This window comes from Hyperolius riggenbachi, chromosome 2 (genome assembly GCF_040937935.1).
Source record: "Hyperolius riggenbachi isolate aHypRig1 chromosome 2, aHypRig1.pri, whole genome shotgun sequence".
NCBI classification, from domain to species: domain Eukaryota; kingdom Metazoa; phylum Chordata; class Amphibia; order Anura; family Hyperoliidae; genus Hyperolius; species Hyperolius riggenbachi.
Window position 1 is genome coordinate 270,742,238 of NC_090647.1, and position 19,351 is coordinate 270,761,588.

The 19,351-nt window shown below is 49.7% G+C and overlaps 1 protein-coding gene across 1 annotated transcript in view; it reads left to right on the plus strand.

Annotated features, from left to right (window-relative positions):
* Positions 1–251: 251 nt before the first annotated feature.
* Positions 252–19,351, plus strand: part of LOC137544307 (N-acyl-aromatic-L-amino acid amidohydrolase (carboxylate-forming)-like) — a 135,165-nt gene continuing 116,065 nt past the window's right edge. The window contains exon 1 of the mRNA XM_068265372.1: positions 252–421. The gene's annotated coding sequence lies outside the window, so the exon portion shown is untranslated. The remainder of the gene's footprint in view (positions 422–19,351) is intronic.

The window sequence follows — 19,351 nt, forward strand, 5'->3', positions numbered from 1 at the left end:
TTAGTAGCTGTAGTATGCTGTCATGCAGTGTGCAGAATGTCTATAGAGGAGGAGGAAGCTGCTGGTGTGCTGTATCGCCCCGCCCACTCCTTCAGGAAAATCTTTCAGATGTTGGTCCCGCAGTTGCCCCTTAAGCTGCGGGACTTCCTACTTGCTCCCTGTTGTGACTGCTGCTGTGACTGGCTGCTAGGCAGCAGAGGCCCTGCCCCCTGCCTGAAGACACAGCCAGTCACGTCAGTGAGGAGAAAGCAGAGGGGGCATGGAGCGCGTCATTTGAAGTTGACAAAGGCTGCTGCTCCAGTCCTGCCTGTTTGCCGAGTGGCAAGTGTTCCCTCAGTCCCAGCCTCCTGCCGCTTGCTTGAAGTGTGAGGGGACAGGGACACTGGCTGTGTGCAGACTTGAGCTCCAGACACTCTTCCTGGTGAGCCGACACCTCCTCTCCATTTGTCTCCTGTGCCTCCGTATCAGGCCAGCCCTGTGCTCGCACAGCTGCCCCCTCCCCGCATCTGTCTCTTTTGTATGTGTGTGTAACCCTTTCACTGCTGGGGTTAGCCAATTTAGCTTGTTGCAGAAATGTCAGTTTATGTTTAAAAGTAAACCTGAAAGAAGTTTACAAAAAAGTTTTGCTAACCTGGGGCTTCTGCCAGCCCCCAAGAGCCACTCTGAACGATCCTCAGGTCCCAGGCTCAGTTTCATTATTGCAACTCCACGGCCACTGCATCTGTGTGGCCTTGGCTGTATGCAACCTTGTTCACGTTCGCCACACCGGGAGCATCCTGCACAGGTGCAATATGAGGTTTTCTCTACGCAAACGATGATGCGTGCCGCCAGGGCCACGCAGGCGCAGTGGACATTGATTTGTAAGTCTGTGAGAAGGAAACGTAGCCGCTGTGGGGGACTGGAGGATCGTTCCAGGACAGTGTAGGCGCAGGGGGCTGACAGAAGCCCCAGGTAAGTGAAACTTTTTTTTTTAAAGTTATTTTAGGTTTACTTTAAGTCATTCATATATGAACCTATATTCTTCTACCTGGGGCCTCACACTGATATATTATTCACTACCTTAATAGTAGTTGGCACTGAGCACTTTACTTAAAGAAAACCTTAAAGTGTACCAGATACGTTTTTTTAAAATAAAAGTTTTATACATACCTGGGGCTTCCTCCAGCCCCATGCGCACGGATAGCTCACACGCCGCCGTTCTCAGCCTACACTATCACCGGTACTGGGTCGAGTAACTTCGGCCAGTCTGCGCAATAGAAGTGCGCCCACTACGTATCTCTCCGGCGGCTGCCACAGTGGGGAACAAGGGAAAAACAGGCGACACGGGTACAAAAGAGATACTGGCGAAACAGGTGCTATAGCTGGACAAGAGGCAGAGGGGAAAAAGAGGTGGCACGCAACAAAAAAGACACAGGGACATGATGTGATAGAGGGGGACAAAAGAGACGCAGGGGTACAGAGGTGACACAAGAAAAAGGGACAGAGGTAACACAGGGTACAAAAAAGGCACCTTTTCTGCCATCAGAACTGCCCAAATTCTTCATGGCATTCCTCAGATTTTTGGTCCATATTGACATGATAGCATCATGCAGCTGGACCCGCCCACATCAGTTCTTCTATTGCCTTGTAATCCCCTCCGGTAATCTGGCTGGCCGCACTCTCCTGTGCACTTTCTGTTGCGCTCCTGCATCCGGGAGCAGTCTGTGCAGTAGTACTGCGTAGGCCCAGAATGCTCCTGGGCACGGGAGTGTGGAGAGGTTGTGTGCAGCCGTGCATGCACAGAAGCCCACGACCAGCCAGATTACCGGAAGGCATAGCAAGAGGACACAGAGGGAGCTCACACCCCTCATGGGGCTGGAGGATGCCCCAAGTAAGTATAAATACACACATATGCCACAACTCAGGTACACTTTAGTTTAAGTACACACATATGAGAATTGTTGCCCATTGGGGATCAAGAAACGATCCCTCTGGTGACAATTCGCAGAACGATGTTGTGTAGACACATTCCTAGCCTTGAGGCTAGCTATATGTTCTGTTGCTATGGAGGGGGGAGGGGAGGACGACGATCAGCGGTCGACAGAGCAGCTTCAATCGGTTGGCAGGGCCTGTAAAAAACATTGCAAGCGGTCATGCGTGTCCATCGGGGGTCATCTTTAACGATGCCCGAGCAATATCATTGTACACACATAAAGATCGGCGGCTGAAACAATTATCACATTTGTGCACGCAGCTTGAAGGGAAGGTCTGAGGTGATTAAAAAACAAAAATCTACTTACCTGGGGCTTCCGCCAGCCCCTGGCAGCAGTCCTGTGCCCTCGCCACAGCTCTGGTCAGCCAGGTCAGCATATACTGGGTGTCAGCATGCAGCTCACGCCGGCGCGAGTCCCCCTCTGTCCCTGCTGCTCCTTCTCCTGCTGGGCTGTGGGTTCCGGCTGGCTTCACTTCTTTCTGTCCAGGGAAGTTTAAACAGTAGAGGGCGCTCTACTGTTTAAACTTCCTGTCGGGACAGGAAGTAAGTGAAGCCAGCCGGAACCCAGCGGAGAAGGAGCAGCGGGGACAGAGGGGATACGCGCCGCCGGAGCAGGTAATCTATTGCCGCTAGCGTCGGTCGTCGGGCATTGGAACGCTGCTATCGACACACTCCTGACCCACCGGCGATCGCGCAAAATCTTCCGCACGGACCGATCGCCAGGAACGATTGATTTTTGGACGGAAATTGATTGTTCTGTCAACGTTTGCGCAACGATTTCACAGCATATATATATCGGCGGGAAAATCGTTAGGTGTATGGGCCCCTGAAGAAGAATGAAGACGGGGAACTTTTTGAACTCAGAAAAAACGCAGCATCTGATGAGACGCTGTCGGCTTTTCTGTGGGGGGCTTCGATCAATGAAAGGGATCTATAATCCCTTTCATTGATCGCTGGGCTAACGGCCGGTGGCAGGAGCGGCCACGGGAGCCCCTGCGGGGGCCTGCGGGAGTGTGCATAGCCCAACTGGACTCTAGATTGTAAGCCTTTGGGCAGGGTCCTCCTCCTTTTGTGTCCTGCCTGATCATGCACCTCCATTACTGTGAACCCATGCTATGCATCTGAGTGAACCTAACTTGCCTAATCTCCATGCTCCCCTCCAGTGGCTAAGCATTACCTTGTACTCATACTGTGCTGCATGATCTGGTCTTTCTTGTATTCAGGTATTGTCATTTTGCTGTATGTCACCCCTAAATATTGTCTATAACCTAAACTAATGTCCAGCGCTGCGTAATAAATACAATAATAAATCAATAAATAATGTTCGTCCAGTTGTGGTTAAGTGCTTAATGAATTGTAAAAAATAGCCTGGACACTAGGGGGGAGGGGTGTAAGCCTACCGTCCTAAAGAGGTTAAAGCTCCACATAGCGTAAAACAGTTTCAATCACTTTGCTCCACACTGACAAGACCTGTGAAAGTGAAGAGACAGAGCTTGCACTCCGTGATCACACCACACACCCCACCACCAGATTCCTGATTGTGTTTGCAAACAAACTTAATAACCATTTTTTCTGAAACATCACATCATGATTTTGTATCATCATTGCGAATTACAATACAATATTCCCATTATACGAAGTCTTGATCATCAATACAGACTGATCCTATTTAGCTTTATTTGTGATTCTCAGATGAAGCCCTCATCTTTACTCACAGTGATGTACCCAGCAGTCACCTCTTTGTAAGGTATATTTATAAATATATACATTTATATGCCCGTACTCCATGTATGATACTCTCTGCTAAGTGGGTAGACTGTCATCTGCAGCATCCCAATCCTATATAGCTCTGTATGCAGCCGCCTTATTCCTTCCTGTGCTGCAGCCTCGGCACGGGGCTATCTGCTGTCTCCATCCATACACGCTCACTATTCTCAGCCAGGCTATTTCCACAAGGGGCGGACATAATGAATGCCATCTCCTTGGCAAGCATACGAGCATCTGATTCCCAGTTATTCCGATACACGCCCCCGAGTGAGTAGGCGGAGCCTTGGGTGCTAGTCTACTTTAGGGGACCCAACGCAAATCCCCATAGACACTTTCAGCTGTGCTGCAAAACAGAACAAATGTCTGCTTTCACCTTGTTTAAACCCCCACAAGCCTTATATCCATGGATAGGTAAGCATGTCCTGTAACGAATTTTTAGGTTTTCGGTAAAAAAAAAGTTTAAATTGGCCATGTAGGAGCTGCCGAACGGCCTAAATCTCGGGTCCGTCGGCCATGTTAGTTCTGCTGTGCAGGTCGTTTCTTCCTCCTCATTGGAGGGTTTGTTAGCTGCCAACAAAAGCTGGCACACCCCCACCTAACAATCCCAGAGCAGAACAAAGATGGCCGACGGACCCGAAATTGCGGCCGTTCGGCGGCTCCTATACAGTCAGTTAAAAGTTGTTGTTTTTTTATCGAAAACCGCAAAATTCGTTAGAGGGCATGATTAGCTACCCGGGGATATAAGGCTTGTGGGGGTTTAAACAAGCAAACGGAAGACATTTGTTCCGTTTTGCAGCACAGCTGAAAGTGTCTATGGGGATTTGCGTTGGGTCCCCTAAAGTAGACTAGCGCCGAGCCTTGTCCCTACCTGCGTCTCTCTAGTGTCACCATTCATGCGGGACATGAGAAACAAGTCCGCATCCTCTGCTCTCCGGGACTGGACTGTCCGCAGAGGACAGGTACTCCTATAATATCATGTTGCCGATGCACGGGTTTGGGGGCGGGGCTTTGTGCTGGTTTGGGGTGGGGCTTAGCGTGGGCTTGGAGCGGGGCTTCCCGGGAGTCATGGCAATCTGCCAGCCATCTCCAGCAAGTAACCCTGTCTGCCAGTCAATGAGCCAGCTGAAGTTAGCAGCAGGGGCGTAGGGCCCGTGGTCGCAGCAATCGCAGTGGCGACTGCGCCTGTGGGTGTGAGGGGCCCAGGCCGTGCCTATTCCAAGTGCTGGCAGATAACCACACCTGCCGACGGGACCGCATGCCAGAGTCCCGTTGCACCTCGGTCACTGCTCTTCAGCGTGCAGGCCCGCCTCATCAGCATACCTCCAAACTTTTTAAGATGAGAAAGAGGGACACTTAAGCCAAACCCCTAATCACGTCTCTGACACACCCCTAGTCACGCATACCATAAAGCTTTCATAAGAAAAATATGTTGTTTTATAACGCAAACCACACTGGTCCTCTGTATCCTGGTTCATTTTCCTTCATATTAACATTTTAAAATTAGAAATATATCAATTGAAAGGATGGGAATAAAGTTTAGAGTCAATCAAACACATTTTTAGTAGAGAAATATATATATTTACATAGAAAGAGGGACAAAGTCCTGAAAGCGGGACAAATGAGGAGGAAAGAGGGACAGGGCTCCCAAAGAGGGACTGTCCCTCCGAAAGAGGGACAGTTGGGAGCTATGCTCATCAGACCCGCCTCCAGCTGTCAGCTCTGCACGTCCCTCCACACTAAACCTGCCGCAGCCAATCACTGAAGCGCTACATCCCAGGCAGCCAATCCGGGAAGAGAGCCACGCAAGCCACGTGACGCTGCCCGGAAGTGTGGCGTGAATTTTGATTGGCGCAGTTCTTCCAGAGTTTATGTCTCCACAGCATAATCTGAAGTTGTTGGAGTCTCTCTTCAGGAATGAGGATACTAAGAAGATGTGGGTGCCTTCCACACCTAGTGTCACTCTCCTCCTTCCCCAGTGTCTTCCTCCTGTAGGGTAAGTGCAGTGCAGGGAGAGGGGGACAGGTACATGGGGGGGGGGGGGGGGGCAGCAGCAGCTCATTGAAGAACACCTAATGTACCGCCCAGCAGCACCCAGGGTGTGTAATATCACCCTCCCTTCCACCCTGCAGTACAGTATGACCCTCCCTATCGCCCTGCAGCAATTAGTGTCACCCTCCCTACCTGCTGTACATAGCATCACCTTCCAGTCGCATAGCTAAGGAGCTGTGGGCCCCGATGCAAGTTTTACAATTGGGGCCCCCCAAACACTCTATACATAATAATTGATACGTCACACCAAAAACTGCCAAGGACAACCACAGTGTCAGAGGTGCAAGAAGGGGATGGGGAGCAGTTTGTTAATGATTACTGCTATTCAAAGCATCTATAGAAGTGATTATTACCAGCACAGGACCAATAGAGAGCTAATACTGAAGTTGAGGGAGGGCCGTTCAGGGCCCTTCTGTCCCAAGGCCCCGATGCGATTGTAACCTCTGCAACCCCTATTGCTACACCCCTGTCAGCTTCCCTCCAACCCTGCAGAACAGTGTCACCCTCGATCCCACCCTGTAGCACTTAGTGTCACCCCCCCCATCCAGTGGCTCCCTCCCAGAAGCACCCAGTATCACCCTATGCCACTCAGAAGTTCCATCCCACCAGCACCTAGGGGAAGGAACATTTAATGCATTTCTCTCAGTACAATTTTCATGTTTTCTGAATTACAAGTGTAGGAGATAACGTTTACTGCTATTTAAAGAGGAACTCCAGTGAAAATAATGTAATAAAAAATTTCTTTATTATTACAATAATTATGTATAAATGATTTAGTCACTGTTTGCCCATTGTAAAATCTTTCCTCTCCCTCATTTACATTCTGAGATTTATCACATGGTGACATTTTTACAGCTGGCAGATGATGTAAGTAGAAGGAAATGCTGCTTGCTTTTTTGGCAGTTGAAAACAGCCATGGGCGTCCGCACATATGGCAAAACCGGGCATCTGCCCGAGCCTGGCCGCCCGCTGCCCCCCCCTGGCCGCGTGCCCGTGCAGCCAGCAGGAGGGGAACACGCAGAGAAGAGAGAGAGCGCTATGGGCACAGTGGGGAAGGGCGGACGTCTCCCCCCCCTTCCCTCACCTTAGGGGTCTCTCTCTCCCTCGCTGTCCCCTCCGGAATGAAGTGTGCAGCGGCTGGCAGCGGTGGGCGGAACTTACCTCCTCTCGCTCCTGCGCCGGAAGTTCTGGTGCCGCACTCTGGTCTGGATCAGGCCAGAGTAGCGGCTAATCCATCCGGCGCGTGCGACGAGAGGAGGTAAGTTCCGCCCACCGCTGCCAGCCGCTGCACACTTCATTCCGGACTCCGGAGGGGAGAGCGAGAGAGGGAGGGAGAGCCCCCTAAGGTGAGTGCCCATAGCTCTCCCTCTTCTCTCCGCTGCTCCCCTCCTCCTGCACACATGGCCACTTTTTCTGGGGACATATCCCCCTGGCTACATATACCGGGACATATACCCCTGCCTACATATACTGGGACATATACCCCTGCCTACATATACTGGGACATATACCCCTGCCTACATATACTGTCTGGGACATATACCCCTGCCTACATATACTGTCTGGGACATATACCCCTGCCTACATATACTGTCTGGGACATATACCCCTGCCTACATATACTGGGACATATACCCCTGCCTACATATACCCCTGCCTACATATACTGTCTGGGACATATACCCCTGCCTACATATACTGTCTGGGACATATACCCCTGCCTACATATACTGGGACATATACCCCTGCCTACATATACTGGGACATATACCCCTGCCTACATATACTGTCTGGGACATATACCCCTGCCTACATATACTGTCTGGGACATATACCCCTGCCTACATATACTGTCTGGGACATATACCCCTGCCTACATATACTGTCTGGGACATATACCCCTGCCTACATATACCCCTGCCTACATATACTGTCTGGGACATATACCCCTGCCTACATATACTGGGACATATACCCCTGCCTACATATACTGGGACATATACCCCTGCCTACATATACTGGGACATATACACCTGCCTACATATACTGGGACATATACCCCTTGCCTACATATACTGGGACATATACCCCTGCCTACATATACTGGGACATATACCCCCGCCTACATATACTGGGACATATACCCCTGGCTACATATACTGGGACATATACCCCTGCCTACATATACTGGGACATATCCCCCTGGCTACATATACTGGGACATATACCCCCTGCCTACATATACTGGGACATATACCCTTGCCTACATATACTGGGCACATATACCCCTGGCTACCTGTTCTGGGGACATCTCTACCCCTGGCTACCAGTTCTGGGGACATCTATACCGCTGGCCACCTATTCTGGGGACACCTATAGACCTGGGGCTACCTATTTTTGGGGAACCACTGCTGTCAGATTGAGTGTATTTTGGGGAACTGCTGCCAGGTGAGAGGTGTCTACATATTAAGGGGGCATTCTGCCTATTTATGTGAAAAGCTGTCTATTTATGTGCCTCATGACTGCTGAATTTGTCTTGTTGCGGGCCTCATGGTTACTGACTTTGTCTTGTTGGGGGCCTCATGATTTGTTGGGGGCCTCAAGATTGCTGAATTTGTCTTGTTGGGGGCCTCATGATTGCTGAATTTGTCTTGTTGGGGGCCTCATGATTGCTGAATTTGTCTTGTTGGGGGCCTCATGATTGCTGAGTTGGTCATGTTGGGGGCCTCATGATTGCTGAATTTGTCTTGATGGGGGGGGCCTCATGATTGCTGAATTTGTCTTGTTGGGGGTCACATGATTGCTAACTGCGAGACTATGGAAAAAGCTGAATCATCATCATATGAGACAATAGCATTAAACCTACTTTTTCTGCTTTTTAAAACAGAAAATGAAACTGGGAGGTTCTAAAAAAAATGAATAATTTTTTTCAGGAGTACGATGGATGAAATTGTTTATCTTCACAGTTTATTTTCAACTTAATTTTCCATAATGTTCATGTATGAGTTAAAACGTTTGTATTTAGTTTAAATTGCTGTTGGCACTTTGTGATAGTAAAGTGACTTTGCAGTTTGGACACTCGACCTCCAAAAGGTTCGCCACCACTGTCCTAATCTAATGTCCCACCATTGCTTAGTTCATGTAAACTTGTCTCCACCCACGACCACACCCACATTCTGGTTCATGACCACACCCATTTTTCGGCGCGGCGCGCTACGCGCGCCGCATGACGTAGCTCCATTTTTTGGCGCGCGTAACACCAGCCCAAATTTTTAACTCCCCACTTTTTGCCCCCCCCTGGAAAATTTTCTGCGGACGCCCATGAAAACAGCGGTTATTCCCCACAATGCAACAAGGCTCCCACAGTATGATCTCAAGACCCCAGTGCTGTGAGGCGCTGACCTCATTTGTGGGAGGGGTTTTACCACAATATTAGCCATACAGAGCCCCCTGATGATCTGTTTGAGAAAAGGAAAAGATTTCTCATGGGAAAGGGGGTATCAGCTACTGATTGGGATGAAGTTCAATTCTTGGTCACGCTTTCTCTTTAACATCTGGGAGGTAATGTTTGCCACCTTTAACGTTTGCTGCAGTGTCGGGAGGTAACGGTGGTTGCGTTTTAAGGGATGGAGGTAGCAGTAGTTATGTTTCAAGTATCGAAGGTAATGGTGGTTGCGTTTCAAGGTCGGGGGTAATGTGGGGGGGTCCACAGCCAGATTCCGCATCAGGGCCCAGAGGTCTATAGCTATGCCACTGGTTAGCAGCCAGCAGAAACAGCTAGTAACACATGGAGGTAATTAGAGTTCCGTACAATGCCTCCTCATTGTCTGATGCTTTAAATTGGGTGAAACCATAGGCCGCAATTTTATGATGTACGTGTGAGAAAATATTGCCAAGGATAGACACCTTATAGGGAACCTAAAGAAAAATGACAACAAAAGAGTTTTACTTACCTGGGACATCTACCAGCCACCCTGTGCCCGCACCATCCTGGAACTATGCTCTGGTCACCCGTTGCCTGTAAGTTGCTTTTTCAAGCCATTGCACCAGGCTAGACCTGGCTGTGCGTGACCTCGTTCTTGCCGCTGTCCTACGCATGCATAGAAAAGAAAATCTCATACTTTGCATGCACAGGATGGCAACGGCGGTGAGAGCGAGAACGCCTGTGGCCAGGGCCGCGCAGGCGCAGTGAACCTAGCCACAGTGGGGGACAGGAACAACGTTCCAGGATGACACAGGCACGGTGGCTGCAGGGGGCTGTTAGAAGCCCCAGGTAAGTGAAACTTTTTTTTGTCACTTTGCTTTAGGTTCCCTTTAATAGAAGGAAGAAAGCCTCTGGATGATCCTGAGGGCCATATTTTTGGGGGGCATGATAAACACCATAGCTTATGGGCGCCACCATCGGTGTCCATTAAAGAGACTCTGAAGTCTCAAAAAAATGATCTTTTTATTTAATAAAAGTGTTTAACATAATAACCCTACCTAAACCGCCGCATCCCCGCCGCTCTAACCTAACTAAATCCCCCCAAACTCCCCGGGGGGCAATCCGGGCAGCTCTTCCGTGTGAGGCAGGGCTATGAGCCGCAGCTCTGCCTCACATGCGTCTGTCAGCCCGGATCGCCGCCTCTCCCAGTCTTTCTTCACTGAGAGGGGCGGGGAGAGGCGGTGATCTGCCGCTGACAGACGCGTGTGAGGCAGGGCTGCAGCTCATAGCTCTGCCTCACACGAAAGCGCTTAGGACAGCAAATTCCACGACCAAGTAAGTCGTGGATTTTGCGGGGGAGAGGGAGGGGAGAGTTAGGGGGGATTTGCATAGATTTCAGCGGCGGGGATGCGGCGGTTTAGTTAGGGCTATTAGGTTAAACACTTTTATTAAATAAAAAGATGTTTTTATGACACTTCAGTGTCTCTTTAAAGACTCACTATTACTGTAAATTTTGACGCAGGACTTTCCTGATAAAATAGCAGGTGAAGGAAGGGGGGTCTGTAGGGTTAGGCGGGAGGGTGTCAGGGTTAGGTCCCCACCTACAGTTAGCCATGGGGTGGAGTTTAAGATTAGTTACCCACCTAGGGTTAGGTGGGGGAGGGTTAAGGTTAACTGCCCATAGAGGTGTTTTAGTGTTAGGCATCACCTGGGGCAATAGGTTAGAGCCCGTTACCACTAGAAGCGGTGCGATGCGGCAACATAGCCGCATCGCACCGCGAGTGGCCTCGTTCCAATGCACGTCAATGGAACAGTTTCCATTGCGTGGGGAGCGGTGCGGAGTGATCCGAGAATCTGCAGCATGCTCCAGATTCTCGCACAGCCGCACAGCCGCATCTCGCACAGCCGCATCCGCCCGCCGTATCCTTCAGTACACTTCCGCATCGGGAGATGGGAATGGAAGTGATGCGTACCCGCATCGGCTCCCATCCGCAAATGGAAACGGGCCCTTAGTGTTAGGCATCAAGAGGGAGGGTTCTGTGTGAGAATAGGGTTAGGTCAGGACATAGTAAATTATCTGTTAAATGACCAATATTTTACTATAGTAGATAATAGAATATCTGTAAAATTAGTGATATTCTATAGTGCACTGGAGCATCAGAGGAGCACACTGCACATTAGGGGACAGCGTTGGGCCAGTGAGGCGGCGGATGTGACATTACAATGCCGATTCCAGATCGATTGGGAATCGGCCTGTGCTGTATGAGTAGAGGACAGATTGTTTCTTGGTCGAATCTGCCCATCATAGGCGAGATGAGTGGAGCGGTTCATTAGTTACAAGGAAAGAGTGCTATGCTGCACTACCGCAGCATAGCGTGCACTCTATCTCTCCTCTCCACTTTTACCTGTTTCCAGTTGCATTTTTTTAAATTGTTCAGTTTATTCCCTGAATATTTCATATGTTTGATTTTTTTCTTCGGTGTGTGTGTGTGTGTGTGTGTGTGTGGGGGGGGGGGGGGGGGTGGAGTAGGGGGGCTGGGTGGTCATGGGGTATTGCAGGTAGTGTGCAGGGGCCATATATATGATTATCATATATGTCCCCTGCACACTATCTGCAATATCACACTGCACTGCACACCACCGCGGAGAGTAAAGATTGTACATATAATATAACATTCATGATCAGCCAGCCACTATGCGCATACCGCTGTCCCTGGCCCCTGCACAGCATGTCACTACACAGCATACAGCAGCTGTCTGTGTTGCCGGCTAGCGCTATGGTCATGCCTCCACCCTGCGCTTAGCCAATGCTTGCATGAGCTCACCAGGAAGCGTGAGATCTTGTGCGCTGAGGAGAAGAAGCGTGTTTTCTTGACAGCCAGGCACTTGCCAGTGAGTGAAGAGCGGGGCACGTGGTGACAGCAGGACAAGCGGTGACAGCGGGGTACGCGGTCTCATCAGCCGGGCAGTAATTTATTTTACCTGGGCGCTCCGCCCCGCTGCAGAGAACACAGTATTACCATTCTACTGTGCCCATTTTTACTCATGCAACATTATCTGTATACAGCCCAGAGCCTCCCCATCCTCCTTCACCCCACCAATCCAGCGCTGGACCCCCACAAATGCATTTGACAAGGGTTTGTGGGAAATGTTTTCGTACAGCTCCACTCCTGCTATCCGTGTGTGAACGCAGCTGCACTGCTCAGGTGCAAGGAAGTAGTAGCACAGAGCTGCTCATGCATGACTTCTCCAGTACACAAGCGGCTTCCCAGTACTGCACAGGTGCAGGCCATATTTGTGTCTGAGCAGTGCTGCTGTGCTTGTACACTAACAGGAGCGTGGTCCCGACTATGTGTGCGTCTCAGTTATACACAGTCATGTATAACAGTCTGCAACTTTGAATTTGACCTATTAAAATAGACAGGAAGTGTATTTTACTGGCCTACTTTGAAGCTGTATTATATCTGCATGCACAGGGCCGATTCTGTTATGAAGCAAGGTGAAACACTTACATCAGGCACAGAGATTACAGGGTAGCATTTTTGTGCTGTGAGCGAGGTGAAGAGGTCATCATTGGGGAAAAGCAGCTTGTTGTGCTGTGTGAAGAGTCTGACAGTGAGTGAGGAGGGGGAGGCAGGAGCAGCAGTGTTTCATTTGAATTAAATGAATCAGAGTAAATTGTGGGCAGGGCCGGCCTTAGGTTTCACAGCGCCCCGAGCGAAACCTGATTTCGGTGCCCCCCCCCCCCTTCAGCCTCTGCACGTGCACACACAAACACACTCCCCCCCGCCCAACCTATCTGCCCCCCATCCCCTACCCTGGGCAATCCACCACAAACAATAACTTTTTTTTTTAGGCACCGCCATAGGTGCCCATATAAATAGAGGCTACAGGTTGAAATCTGTCCACCCACAATGCAAAATACAGCTGCAATGCAAATAATAGGCACTTATTTCCACCCATATAGCTGCTATTTATATGGGCCCATGACTGGGCATCACAATTGTCAAATGCATGCATGCACACACACAGACACACACACTACACACAATCTACTGTATATACACAGCCACACACGCACACACTACATATACACACAATCTATATACACAGACACACACACACACTACACACTCACACTATACACACACACACACACACACTACACACAATCTACTGTATATACACAGCCACACACATTACATATACACACACAATCTATATACACAGACACACACACACACTACACACTCACACTATACACACACACACACACTACACACAATCTACTGTATATACACAGACACACACGCACACACTACATATACACACAATCTATATACACAGCCACACACAATCTATATAGACAGCCACACACTACACACGCACACACTACATTTACACATACACACACACATTACACATACACACACACATTACACGCGCACACACAACATATATACACACACTACGCACACACTACATATACACACACACTACATATACACACTACACACGCACACACTACATATACACACACACTAAATATACACACACACTACACACGCACACACACTACACACGCACACACTACACACGCACACACTACATATACACACACACTACATATACACACACACTACATATACACACACACACTACACACGCACATACTACATATACACACACACACTAAATATACACACACGCACACACACTACACACGCACACACTACACACGCACACACTACATATACACACACACTACATATACACACACACTACATATACACACATACTACACACGCACACACTACATATACACACTACACACGCACACACTACATATACACACACATTACATATACACACACACTACACACGCACACACACTTATCCTCTCTGGCCAAAACACAAAAGAATAAAAACATTCTAGCAGCGGCAGACAGGACATCTGAAAAAGACACAGAAGTTCTAGCAGCCCACACGGGGATTACCTCGCCACCTCGGACTACTGTATACATTCTGCGTGCTTGACGGGGGGCGGGGAGGGGGGCTGATAAGGAAGCATCGGAGCCGGAGGTTGAAGAGAAGAAGCATGCCTCCAGGTCCTAGTGCCCGCCGCTGCCCCAGACAACAGCCTGCTCGCAGTTTGTTCCCTACGCGTCCGCCTGCTTGTTAATGCATGCGGGCAGCCAGGGCGGCAGGAGCGCCCCCTGGAAGCCGGCGCCCTGAGCGATCGCTCCGGTCGCTCAGGTCAAAGGCCGGCCCTGATTGTGGGATGCTGTGTGATCATTCCAAATCGGGAAGGGGGGGCATCCTTACAAGTGCCTCAGTCAGCAAAAAAGTCTAGGACCAGCCCTGTGCATGCAAGCTTGAATTATTAGCATTTCTCTCTGCAGGAGGCACCTCTAGTGTTCTGTGCAGGGGAGGGAATAGTCTGTCTTTATTAATCCATTTTCAAACTTTGAGTAAAATGAAAAAAATTGGAATTATTTGTGTCTCATTGATGTAGTCTAATTTATTATTATTATTATTAATTTATAAAGCGTCCACATATTCCGTGGCGCTGTACAAAGTAAGAAACGAACATGGGTACATAATAATACAGACAATAGGGCACACCAATATACAAGATACATAATGACAGAGTGACAAAATACAAAAATGATACATAATACAGAATACAAAATTTTCAAGACACAAAAGGGGGAGAGAGCCCTGCCCTTGCGAGCTTACACTCTAAAGGGAATGAGGAGTAAACAAGAGGAGGTGTACAAATATATAGAGGCAGTGCGTTTTAGGATACCTAGTAGGAGTGCAAATTGGTCTTAGGACAAAGGGAAGTGGCCTAAGGTAGCGCATATGCATGTCAGAACAAATGAGCTTTTAGGCCCAGTGCACACCAAAACCGCTAGCAGATCCACAAAACGCTAGCGGTTTTTGGTGCGGATTTCAGAGATTTTGCACAGTGCACACCGAGCGGATTTGGATGCGATTCGCCGGCCGCATCCACCTGTAAATCCGCTTGGCTATTGTATTTCAATGGGCTGGTGCACACCGGCGGTTTGAGGTTTTTAACAAACCGCAAACGTGCAGCAGGAGGCACGTTTGCGGTTTGCTACAAACACCAGCCCATTGAAATACACTAGCCAAGCGGATTTACAGGCGGATGCGGCCGGCAGATCGCATCCAAATCCGCTCGGTGTGCACCGGGCCTTAGAGAGCGTTTAAAGGTAACAAAGGTTGGCGAGTGACGGCTGTGTTGTGGGAGGGCATTCCAGAGGAAGCGCGTGCAAAATCTTGTAAACGTGAGGAGGTAATTCTAGAGGACAACAGAAGATCATGTGCAGATCTGAGATTGCAATTGGGTTGGTATCAGGAAATTAGTGAGGATATGTACTGGTAAGAGAGATTGTGGAGAGGGATAAGAGTTGGACTGAGCAAAAACCTGTTCAACCTGAATCCACTGTTTAAAAGGGGCTATACACTAGGCGACCAACCAACCAATCGACCATCCAATTCGATTATTATAATCGAATGGGATGAAAATTGGTGCTACCAAGTGCATGCCCGGCCGAAAAAGCGACCAATTTCGGGACAGAAATTGGCCGCACAGTCGTTCGCGCATGTTGGAAAATTTCGGGCTGAGGTTGGTTGGTCGGGTGCGCGGCGGTACGGTGGCTGATTTGCGAACAAGCGACGAGACGACGAAACCCCCGCCGCTGCCGTCGCAATGTATAAATGTATGCATTGTGTAGTGCTTTTATACATTACCTGTCCGGTGTCAGCCTCCACCCGGTTTCCATCCATCTCCGGGTTCCGCATACACATCAGCGGCGCTCTGATGTCACAAAGGCGCATAGCAGCTGACATCAGATGGGCACTTTAACCGCTTGCCGACCGCGTCACGCCAATGAGTGTGGCCGCGGCGGCAGCCCCAGGACCAGCTGCCGCCGATTGGCGTAAAGTCCTTGGGGTTCGCAGTGCAGAAGATCGAGCGCACGATGCGCGCGCATCTCCTGTTAGTGGGCGGATAAGAGCTCCGCCTTCAGTCTCCGAGCGGCAGTTGCCGCTCGGGAGACTGTTAGACGGCGGAATCGCTGTCTAATTACATTGTACATCGCTGCGATCGGCAACAGTGCTGTACTGGGGACAGCCATGTGACACGGCTGTCCCCATGGGACACTAGAGAGTGATCGGCTCTCATAGGCAGAAGCCTATGTGTAACGATCGGTGAAGCACAGAGAGGATCTGATTACCAATGATCTGCAGAATTACTGGGAATACAGATGTATACCAGATTATACGTGATCTGCAGTATCACTGATAATCCGATATACTAGCTAACCTCTGTTCACCTGAGTAGAGTGTAGTGTTAGGTGCAACAATAACACTTAGAGGACTAGGCCTCAGTGCAGCAAGGAGTACTGCACAGATTCCTTCCGCAGACCTGAGCTCTCCAAGACGGGAGGAGTCAGACTGACAGTAGGAAGGACAGACTGAAAGTAACCTTCAGGAGGAAGGATCACTAACAGAGCGAGGAACCGCCTCTAACAGTAAGGTCGGTTCTCGAGGTCAGACAAGCCAGGTCGTACACACACGGACAGATAAAGTACAAGATCAGGAGGCAAAGGCGGAGTCAAAGTACAGGCAGGGTTCAGCAACGAGGTATCAGATATATCGGGGTACAAAATCAGGAGGCAGAAGCAGAGTCAAGGAACGAGCCGGGGTTCGGCAACAGAGTATCAGAAATATCGAGGTACAAGATCAGAGTTCAGGAGGATAGTCAAGGCAGGCAAAAGTCATAACAGATAATCACAATCAAACTAGTACTTTAGCTATCAACAGAATCTAGCTAAGTGTAGGATTACAGCTCCAGCTGGTCCCGGCACACTTGCGGATCTGACTACGGATCTGGGTGCTCCCACATATGTGATCGCACGCCAGACAAAGAGCAAGTGAACAACCAGCAGTATATATACTCTAGGACCTTTCCAGGACCTCCCTAATTGCTGGTCCAATGAGAGCAGTGGAATTTGTCAGCTGACCCAGCTGGTCAGCCGACTCCCTTCTAACTGCTATTTAAACTTTGCCTCTGTGCTCGCGCGCGTGTAAGTCTGAATCTTGGTGGACTATCAGTCCCAGCCACACCAGTACTGTCATGCAATGTATCTAGTGCGGGGGCCGCCTCTGATGCGGGTTCCGCCGTTACCAATGCGGATTCCGCCGCACTGCCTATGCGGCATGCGGCGTTTTTTCCGCGTTGTGACGCCATGCTGGACGCGGAAACAGCCGCCTCACTTCGAGAGATGGCGGCCTTTCCGTGTTTCCTTACAGTATCCCCCCCCCCCGAGGAGTGGACTCCGGACAACTCCTACCAGGTTTCTCGGGGTGTAAGGCATGAAACTCCCTCCTTAACTCGTCTGCATGCATGCGTGAGCCCGGTACCCATTGCCTCTCTTCAATGCCGTACCCTTTCCAATGTACGAGGTACTGTACCGAGTTTTGTACCGTGCGTGAATCTAAAATGTTTTCCACTTCATACTCGGGTTGGGCATCTACCAACACGGGAGGAGGAGGAGTGGGACCCACCTGGACTGCTGGTTTAAGAAGGGACACGTGGAAGGACCTTACCCCCCGCATGCTGGTGGGAAGGTCAACGGTATAAGTGACGTTATTAATCTTTTTTGCTACCGGAAATGGACCGACAAACCTGGGGCCTAATTTATCTGAGAGCTGTTTCAGGGCCAAATGACGTGTGGACATCCAAACCAAGTCTTCTGGCTGGAAGCTCCACTCTACTGAACGTTTTTTGTCAGCTTGACCCTTCTGAGTAAAAAACGCCTTTTGTAAACTATCTCTCACCGTGCGCCAAATGTCTTTAAAAGACCTCTGCCAGGCCTCCAGAGCTGGAAACGGGGTGGAGGCCACTGGCAACTGTGAGAACTTGGGCAATCTTCCAGACACAACCTGAAACGGAGAGAATCCGGTGGAGGAGCTTTTCAAATTGTTTTGTGCTAATTCCGCGAAGGGCAGAAATTTGACCCAATCGCTCTGTGTCTCCGCAACATATCACCTCAAAAATTGCTCCAATGACTGGTTGATTCTCTCCGTCTGCCCATTGGTCTGTGGGTGGTAGCCCGATGAAAATGACAGCTTCATGCCCATTTGTTGGCAGAATGCCCTCCAGAATCTAGAAACGAACTGGACTCCCCGATCCGACACTATATATTTTCCGGAATGCCGTGCAGCCGGAACACATGTGTAATAAACAGGTCAGCCAACTCCTGGGCCGAGGGGAGTCCTTTCAAGGGCACGAAATGGGCCATTTTGCTGAAGCGGTCAACTACCACCCAAATGACCGACATACCTTCTGACTTAGGAAGTTCACCCACAAAATCCATGGACAAATGAGTCCATGGTTCACTCGGGGTGGGTAAAGGCTGCAAGGTACCCACAGGTGCCAGCCGGGAGGGTTTACTCTTGGCACAAATTGCACATTCCCTCACGAATTCCTTGCAATCTGCTGCCAAGGACGGCCACCAGACGCATCTGGCTACCAGATCCTGAGTTCTAGATGCCCCAGGATGCCCAGCATTTTTATGCGCATGGAACATCTCTAGAACCTGGAGACGGAATGGTAGCGGAATGAACAGTACCCCTGCGGGCTTCCCTTCCGGGATGTCTTGTTGAAAGGGAATTAAAGTCCCCTTCAAATCGCCCCAAGTCTCAGTTGCGGCTAGTACCAACCTCTGGGGAATAATAGTCTCTGGAATAGAGGGCTGTGCTGTCTCTGACTCGAAGCACCGGGATAAAGCATCCGCCTTGACATTTTTGCTACCCGGGGTGTACGTAATAATGAAAGAGAACCTGGAGAAAAATAATGACCAACGGGCCTGACGGGGGCTCAACCTCTTAGCCCCCTCAATGTACTCTAGGTTCTTGTGGTCAGTGTAGACCGTGACCGTATGCTCCGCTCCTTCTAACCAATGTCGCCATTCCTCGAAAGCTAACTTAATGGCTAAAAGCTCTCTGTTGCCAATATCGTAGTTCCTTTCCGCAGGGGAGAACCTACGGGAGAAGTAAGCACACGGGTGCATTCTACCCTGCAAGCCAGATCGCTGAGACAGCACAGC